Source organism: Dinoponera quadriceps, unplaced genomic scaffold, assembly GCF_001313825.1.
Source record: "Dinoponera quadriceps isolate SergipeBrazil2010 unplaced genomic scaffold, ASM131382v1 scaffold1821, whole genome shotgun sequence".
Lineage (NCBI taxonomy): Eukaryota > Metazoa > Arthropoda > Insecta > Hymenoptera > Formicidae > Dinoponera > Dinoponera quadriceps.
The window spans coordinates 4,418-12,249 of NW_014555870.1; positions in this window are offsets into that span (position 1 = coordinate 4,418).

Below are 7,832 nucleotides of genomic sequence, written 5' to 3' on the forward strand. Positions count from 1 at the left end.
GCGATTAACGTTTTATTCCATGAAAATTTTTTTTTCTAACACTCTTCTTTCCGACGCATTCGCTGCCGCGTTTATATGGCGCCAAATAAAGTCCACGTACTTCCATCGCACGATTATGACGTTGTAATTCTTCCAACTGACGAAGAGCAACTTTTCGATCGTTTACGGCTTTTGCTACACCAGCGACACCACCGATCATTGAACCGAGCACACCGAGTATCGGTAATAGAGGTAATGAGCCGCCACGTTTTGCTATCGGAACTATTCTCTTTCTTGTATTTTTCCTCTTCTTTTTCACACCCATTTTTGTTTTTGCTCTCATGATTGCCCATACAACAACAGCGACAAATCTATCGTCGCTTTAAAAACAAAAAACGGAATGAATATTCGTTTACAAGCAGCAGCAGCAGCAGCAGCAGTAATCGTTGAGTCTGTCATTTTTGCGAATGAAAGATTTCGCGATCACGATGCGCGCACACACAACGTTCAATGGAAATTCTTATCTTACTCACCTTGCGCGCGTCAATCGTTTGTTTCTTTTTTATCATGTAAATGAGCATCGAATACACAGATTTTATAGAATGGTATGATGTGTAATTTGAAACATTACTTATCGCTCTATCGAACAATCAGTCGTNCACCGTGCGCGCGTCAATCGTTTGTTTCTTTTTTATCATGTAAATGAGCATCGAATACACAGATTTTATAGAATGGTATGATGTGTAATTTGAAACATTACTTATCGCTCCATCGAACAATCAGTCGTCTGATGCGACCTTCCATGACATTCAGTACAATTTCGACGAGACGGTGGTGGCCCATCTATATGAGTTTTACCCCATGGACGATTGTAATATTTCATACATACGCGATATTGTTGCACCTCGGGATCCGCTTTAATGTGAAACGGAAGTTTGTCCCATAATTCTTCTACAAAAATAGAAATTCACGCAATAGAACGATCTTCGGAATGTATTCCAATTGTTCAGCGTCCAATGTCACGATAGCCTCTTTGTTTGTGAGTAAAAAGAAAACCATTCTGTTACCCATACGCGCGCGACGAACTCTTATGCGAAATAACTCACTCGATTCTGATCGCTGCGCGCGATTCAATCGCGTATAAATAGTAGCACATATTTAATCTATTCCACCATTGTGTATGTGTGTGTGTGTGTGTGTGGAAAGACATAAAATAGATAAAGAGAAAGAGAAAGAACGATAGAAGTAGGCGCATGCGCCGCACAATATGAGATTCGTACGACAACAACAAACAATAGGTGTGCCGAATCTCAATCATAAGATACGATTATTACCAAATGTGATGATTCAAAATATGAGTAGACATGGTTCTTTATTACCAAATTCGATACGTTGCATCATCTGTGGCCCTTCCAATTGCGGTAAAACGAACGCTTTGATAAGTTTACTAGAAAGTCCGTACGGTTTGCGTTTCGAAAATATTTATATATATGCGAAATCATTGCATCAACCGAAATATCAGTATGAAAAATTATTCAATTCGATAGATGAAATTGGATATCATGCGTTCTGCGATAATCGTGACGTCATATTACCAAGCAAGGTACTACCCGATTCGTTATTCGTCTTCGATGATGTAATCTGTGATAAGTAGGACACAATCAGAGAATATTTTGCTATGGGTCGACATTCGAGCGTTGATTGTTTTTATCTATGTCAAATATATACTAAAATACCGAAGCATTTGATACGCAACAATGCGAATTTACTATTACTATTTCGACAAGATGGTACCAACATGAAACATATATATAATGATCACGTGAACACCGATATGTCATACGAGCAATTTTGCGACTTGTGTCGTGAATGTTGGCAAAGTAAATACGGATTTGTCACAAATAAAGATTGTGCGTTACGAAACGGTCGATATAGAAGAGGTTTCAACGATTTTGCCGTGCTGTGATGAAAGAGAAAAAGATATTTTGTGATTTTTTTGTGACGTGTGAAACAATAATATGGAAAACTTAAATAGTGTCAAATCGAAAAATAATCTTCAGAAAAGAGAAGATACTATAAAACAAATTGCTAAAACACGCAAGGTGATTCCTAAGAAACATAGAATGTTAAAAAGCGGTATCAGAGAGGAGGATATTACATTGGAAGAAACATATAAACCGATTGTCGAACCATTAAAACGCATTGTCGAACAAACCAAACCGAATATTATTTCAAACAATACAATTAACAGTGATGGTGAAAAAAAAAGACAATAATGATAGTGATAACGATGATGATATATTCACCACACCGATTTCTGCATATTCGATGAAAAAAAGAAAACGATTAAATGTCGCATCATCATCGTTGCACGAATCGTCAACAGAACCTCAACATACTGACCTGAGTGGAAGAGAACGACTAAAGACGAATACGACCTTGACGGAATCTCGCGATGTTATTCCGGAAATAGATACAGAGGAGGAAGAGGAGGAAAAAAAGAATGTATTATTGCAACAAAGTCGTGAAATATCTGTCGATCATCTAGGCCCATTAGGATAACGGTATATAACAAGTCTTCTCAGTGGTGATCGTGATATCGATTATGTTTACGGTGTATATATCAACAATAAAAGAAACCTGATGCTCGGTGATAAGCAATTCAATATAAATCAAGATGATTCCATTACTTTAAATGGTACTGAATACGCGGGAACACCAGGTCTATATGAATTATTATTCAAATGACTCCCCGATGATTCGATCTTTACAGATAACGATAAGCAACAATATAAAATATAATTTTGACAACGAACATCCACAGACGCGAACACAAAGCTCTTATGCCAATTATAGGTAATAAAGGATATAAATATAAACACATTATCGCACCACTGATAAAACACATAGGAATGGGTAGACGAATAACGAATATCGTTAATTCATCGAATATATTACCGATTCGATCAACAATGAAATTATCAAATGTATTACCGATTCAATCGACAATGAAATTAACTGACAATAAAATTGAATGTATTTATTGGGATGATCCAAACGAATTGGTGGAGCGTTTCAGATTACTCGACGCATCGCGTAGAGCCGGCNCTTTGACGCATCGTGTAGAGCCGGCAACAATGCGCATGACAACGAGATCTTATCGATAATCGAGGAGCTCCGTGAAGTTGGATTTATTGTCAATTAGACGATACGTAAGGATACACACACACACACACGCATATCGGAATGTCAGTGAATAAATTCGGCACTTCTCTGGAAAAACACGATAATAGCAACAGTGAGAGTGAAATTCGCGGCAAATTATATTCTCTGCGATCATACGTTCGTGATAATATGCTCAATTTAGATGCGGATTTTTATTATAACGCGAAAAAAAAGAAAATACAAAATTTAGCCAATCCAGAACTCGACACTGACGCGATTAATAAACATTATATTGACAACGCATTACATGCCATAAGGGACAAAATGGATACGTCACAGACAGTTGTAGAAAAACTTATTGATGAAAGTAAAGAAAAAAATTCGTGGCGTTATCACGAATCAAACGAAAAGAATTGACAAAGTGATCGAAGATGTAAAAGTGATTGATGAATTGTCTATTAACATAATCTCGCTATTAATAAATGAAGGAAAAATACAAGATATCATTAGCGGATCTGACGAATAAAATTGACAAAATTTCAATATGCGGGATATCATCACGGATCTAATGATTAAAATTGATGATATTTCAATCAACATTATATCGAATGACAAAAATGTGCGAAGTATCATCGAGGATTTAATTAATAAAATAACAAAAATAAGTGGAGAAATAGAAACTATTAGACTATCGGAAGCCCAATAAACAAATGACAAATGCAACGACAATAACAAAGTACTCAAAAAGGAAAATACAAAGTGATTAAACGGGCAAAACGAGAAAGAATAATAGTGAAAAATAGATTTTAAAAATACTCCTCGACAAATGATGTAAAAAATAAACAATGAAGAAGAGACAAATGAGTGTTAAAGAGCGACAACTCGTTAAGGAATTACACGCATCGGCGCGACGAAATTTTCCACGACGTCACGTTGTGATTTGCGATTACGACGATCTCTGGCAAGCGGATGTGGTTGAAATGCGTCCGTATGCGCGATATAACAAAGGACATAATTATATATTAACAGTAATCGATGTATTAAGTAAATACGCGTGGGCATTACCTTTGAGGAATAAAAGCGGAAGTTAAATGATTAAGGCATTATCTTCGATATTATGAAATAGGCATCCGAAAAATTTGCAAACNACAAATGAGTGTTGAAAAGCGACAATTTGTTAAGGAATTACACGAACCGGCGCGATGAAATTTTCCACGACGTCACGTTGTGATTTGCGATTACGACGATCTCTGGCAAGCGGATGTGGTTGAAATGCGTCCGTATGCGCGATATAACAAAGGACATAATTATATATTAACAGTAATCGATGTATTAAGTAAATACGCGTGGGCATTACCTTTGAGGAATAAAAGCGGAAGTGAAATGGTTAAGGCATTACCTTTGATATTACGAAATAGGCATCCGAAAAATTTACAAACGGACGAGGGAAAAGAATTTTACAACAGTGCTGTGCAAACAATGTTAAAGAAATATAATGTAAATCATTATTCCACACGTTCGGTGATGAAAGCGTCGGTGATGGAAAAATTCAATTGCACATTGAAAAACAACATGTGGAAAGCCTTTACACTTAACGGTTCATACAAATGGATTGAAATAATACCGTACTTATTATCGGATTACAATCATCGCGTGCATCGAACAATTAATACACGACNACATTAATACACGACCGATAGATGTAATACCCGTAATTGCTAAAAAACTCTTATCCACAGTGTACAGTCGTATAAAAATTGCCCCACCAGCGAAATTTCGACTCAACGATTCGGTACATGTGAGCAAATTCAAAACGATGTTCGAAAAAGGATACACACCTAATTGGTCCACCGAAATCTTTCGCATCGCTAAGATACAACGGACCAATCCTGTAACGTATCTTCTGAAAGATTATCGCGGTGACGCGATAACAGGCGGTTTTTACGAACACGAATTACAACTAGTCGCCGATCCAAATGTTTATTTAATAGAAAAGATTTTACGCAAACGTGAAGACAAAATATATGTAAAATGGTTAGGAATGAACAGTTCGCACAATTCTTGGAAACCAAACATTACTNCTTATGCAAACGTGGAGACAAAATATATGTGAAATGGTTAGGAATAAACAGTTCGCACAATTCTTGGATACCAGACATTATTACGTTATAATTTATCGCACACACACATACACATCGTCTAACATGCGTTAAAAAAATAACCACAGAGGCGTCGTCCGATTCATCGTCAAACGATGAAATTTATCATCACCGTTATCTCGTGCTAAAAATAACCTCAAGGCCGTCGTCCGATTCAATGAGTCAAATTTATCTTCATCGTAATCTCATAGTAGTTTTATCCTGTCCCCGACTCCGGATGCATCCGTTCGCATTCGCGTTCTGTGTGTGGTGCATCGTTACAATCGTGGGAGAATTCAACTATGCGGAAGTGGCGCTCGATTATTTACGGAAATATGGCTATCTTAAAACCGACGCATTGTCAACGTCATCGAGAAATACGGAACAAATCTTATGTCACGCTCTCGGATTATTTCAAGAATATTATCAAATACCCGGACAGAGCGAACTAAATAAAATCACATTGGACAAAATGCGCGAACCGTGATGCAGCCTCCCAGACCTTTCGGATCAAACGGATCGAAGCAGAAACAATATCTGGCCGAAGAAACATCTCACGTAGAATTTTCATCTCGCCGACGAAGAAACTATGATAGTGAAGCAGGTCGCGTTCAATCTGTCTGCTGGGAATTCATCATTATCTTTTAAACACGTATCTCAGAATCCCGACATACTGTTATCGTATCGCGAAGGCCTTCACACGAATATCGACAAGAGAATTACTAATATGTGCCCGAGTCCTTTAGACGGCCCCGGTGGTGTACTCGCTCACGCAACCTTTCCCAACGGAGATAAAGATTACGTCACGGAGGTGCACGTAGATAGAACGGAATCGTAGCATGTTCATATTAGTAGAAATCCTCCACGCACGCACAGCCTGTTATACGTGATCGCGCATGAAATCGGCCACACATTAGGTTTGCATCACAGCGAACACCAGGATTCGATTATGTTTGCGATGGCACTCGGTGAAATAAAATTTCCCATTAGATTGAGCTTGGATGATATTCTTCATATTCGATATCTATACGGTGCTAATTACGTTGGTTCTACAACTACAACACCGCCCACCACTACAACTGTTGCAACAACAACAACAAAACAGCAACAAAATATATCAATCACGATCCGTGTGCCCTACGAGATCTTGATGTAATATTAATCATAAACAATCAAATGTATATTGCATACAAAAAGTACATATGGTCGATTAATATCAACGAAAATATCTATGAAAGTCCGATCGTAATATCAGATTACATGCAATTTCTTCCTGAAAATTTGACACACCTAACGTAGCATGTTCATATTAGTAGAAATTCTCCACATATTAGTAGAAATCCTCCTCATATTAGTAGAAATCCTCCTAACGGCTGCATATCAGAAACCCGTGGGCAACCTTATGATATTTGCAGATAATTTCATATACGTAGTGTCATATCCTAGTTACGAATTGATTCAAAGACTAAATAACTTCGTTCAACGATTTCGGTCTTCCACCTACAGCCAGAATCAATACCGCAATAAAGACTAACAAAGGACGGAGTTTCATTGTGTACAACGATCACATAGTCGGGGAAGTAGACGATTGTTCAACAAGAATCAAGAGTCATTGTTCAATAGACGAGATATTTCCAAGAATACCAACCGGATTGACGACCGCATTTCGATATACCGACCGAAATTTATACTTCGTTAAAAATCATTTCTATTACAAATTTAATGATTTTATCGAACTAATCACGGCTACCGGTAAGTTCGACCTGCAGATCGTAGGTGTCGCTTGCCCGCGGGACAATTTGATAAAACAATTACGAGACCTGCTCGGCCGATTGATCCAAATTGACTCCTTCGCAAACGAGAGAAAAGAAATAGGAGAGGGGAGAGAGAGGGAACAATAATGTAAGAAAGAGAGAGAGAAGAATACAACGAACGATCACGATTCTCCGATAACTCCACGTAATCTTTTTCTCCCCTTCATTCCCGTCTTAACCGCGAAAGAGAGAGAAAAATCGCGCATCACAATGTACGCGTTAATCAACAACGAACGTTCCCCTTCTACCAACAACCGTCAGTTCAACGATGAGATAAGCAACACGAGAAAACGAAAATCACACGATGACGATGACGTTTCAACGGAAGAACCTGTTATAAATAACAACGGTGGTCAGGCGCGTAACAAAAAAAATTACAACAANTTTTATTATTATTATCGTTTATTAAAAACACTTTTACACTACTACCACCATTTTGTTCACTAGAAATGACGAAAGCGTCAACACTCCTGTGCGAATCTTAACGAGAAAATATCCACTGAAGAAAACGGGTTACAAATTCATCGAAATAGGAATCACAGCGACACTTCCATCCCGCGTAAACGTCGTTATAGGCGACAATAACGGCAAGGAAATCCCACTCTCAACGACCGTGTGGAAAATCTTCCTCAAGCAAGAATCAAACGTGATGTCGAATCTACAACGCAGCGGTAACAATATGAAAGAAGGAGGAGATTTCCCAAATGATATTCAAATTGAAAATCTAACGCTACGC